Consider the following 2,500-nt stretch of genomic DNA (forward strand, 5'->3'; position numbering starts at 1 on the left):
CCAACCCAAGTTGGTGGATCACCCATGTGTGGGCGTTTTGACTTGCCCCACCACAAAGCAAGCCAAAACAGGGGGGAATGAAGGGACCGCACCAGAATTTTCCATGGTGCAAGAGCTGGCTGCATTGAGGAACACCCCCCCCCTATAATAGCTAAATATGCAAAAGCCACTTTTGTACAAGTAGATACACTTTTTTTGAGTAGACATAAGTTCTGTTTTGGGACCTAGAGAACGAATTTTCACGAGATTTTTTGCAGGGATCCTCATAAAAATGGTACAACATTGCCTGCAAAAAATTAGAATTTTTCGACATGGGGAAGTATTTTTTTTATTTTTCCAAAGACCCGAAATGTGGAAAATCGGGAAAAATGGAAAAACGTATCTAGACACCGTATTTTTGCGTGATTTTTTCCAGTCCATCCCATAATAATATCAAGAAGGTGCCCACCAAGTTTCGTTAGGATTGGCCAAGGTTTCGAATTTTCATGAATTTTTTTCAAAACCCTCTATTTTCCAACATTTCAAAAATTCAAAACCACATCAAGATGGCTTGGTTTTGATACCAAACTTTCTAGACCTCATTCTGCATGCATTTGTGACACTTTCAAACCAACAAAACTCAAAAACCACCACTTTGAAAATTTCATGATTCTTGGCACACCACCAAGTCACAAAATCAAGCCAAAACACCAAAATCTTGGAACTTGGCTATGCACCAACCATGCCAAGATCAATTCCTTTTGATCCCAAACTTCTCCCACATCACTTTGAAGGCATTTGTGAGGATTGAGTCCAGCCACTTTTCCAAAACCATGATTTTCGTTTTTCACCAAAATCACCACCAAGTCACAAAATCAAGCCAAAAATCCAAAATCATGGAACTTGGCTATGCACCAACCATGCCAAGATCAATTCCTTTTGATCCCAAACTTCTCCCACATCACTTTGAAGGCATTTGTGAGAATTGAGTCCAGCCACTTTTCCAAAACCATGATTTTCGTTTTTCACCAAAATCACCACCAAGTCACAAAATCAAGCCAAAAATCCAAAATCATGGAACTTGGCTATGCACCAACCATGCCAAGATCAATTCCTTTTGATCCCAAACTTCTCCCACATCACTTTGAAGGCATTTGTGAGAATTGAGTCCAGCCACTTTTCCAAAACCATGATTTTCGTTTTTCACCAAAATCACCACCAAGTCACAAAATCAAGCCAAAAATCCAAAATCATGGAACTTGGCTATGCACCAACCATGTCAAAATCAATTCCTTTTGATCCCAAACTTCTCCCACATCACTTTGAAGGCATTTGTGAGGATTGAGTCCAGCCACTTTTCCAAAACCATGATTTTCGTTTTTCACCAAAATCACCACCAAGCCACAAAATCAAGCCAAAACACCAAAATCATGAACTTGGCTATGCACCAACCATGTCAAGATCAATTCCTTTTGATCCCAAACTTCTCCCACATCACTTTGAAGGCATTTGTGAGGATTGAGTCCAGCCACTTTTCCAAAACCAACATTTTCGTTTTTCACCAAAATCACCACCAAGTCACAAAATCATGAACTTGGCTATGCACCAACCATGCCAAGATCAATTCCTTTTGATCCCAAACTTCTCCCACATCACTTTGAAGGCATTTGTGAGAATTGAGTCCAGCCACTTTTCCAAAACCATGATTTTCGTTTTTCACCAAAATCACCACCAAGTCACAAAATCAAGCCAAAAATCCAAAATCATGGAACTTGGCTATGCACCAACCATGTCAAAATCAATTCCTTTTGATCCCAAACTTCTCCCACATCACTTTGAAGGCATTTGTGAGGATTGAGTCCAGCCACTTTTCCAAAACCATGATTTTCGTTTTTCACCAAAATCACCACCAAGTCACAAAATCAAGCCAAAAATCCAAAATCATGGAACTTGGCTATGCACCAACCATGCCAAGATCAATTCCTTTTGATCCCAAACTTCTCCCACATCACTTTGAAGGCATTTGTGAGGATTGAGTCCAGCCACTTTTCCAAAACAATGATTTTCGTTTTTCACCAAAATCACCACCAAGCCACAAAATCAAGCCAAAACACCAAAATCATGAACTTGGCTATGCACCAACCATGTCAAGATCAATTCCTTTTGATCCCAAACTTCTCCCACATCACTTTGAAGGCATTTGTGAGGATTGAGTCCAGCCACTTTTCCAAAACCAACATTTTCGTTTTTCACCAAAATCACCACCAAGTCACAAAATCATGAACTTGGCTATGCACCAACCATGCCAAGATCAATTCCTTTTGATCCCAAACTTCTCCCACATCACTTTGAAGGCATTTGTGAGAATTGAGTCCAGCCACTTTTCCAAAACCATGATTTTCGTTTTTCACCAAAATCACCACCAAGTCACAAAATCAAGCCAAAAATCCAAAATCATGGAACTTGGCTATGCACCAACCATGTCAAAATCAATTCCTTTTGATCCCAAACTTCTCCCACA

This window comes from Phaseolus vulgaris, chromosome 9 (genome assembly GCF_051622355.1).
Source record: "Phaseolus vulgaris cultivar YP4 chromosome 9, ASM5162235v1, whole genome shotgun sequence".
In the NCBI taxonomy this organism is placed as follows: Eukaryota; Viridiplantae; Streptophyta; class Magnoliopsida; order Fabales; family Fabaceae; genus Phaseolus; species Phaseolus vulgaris.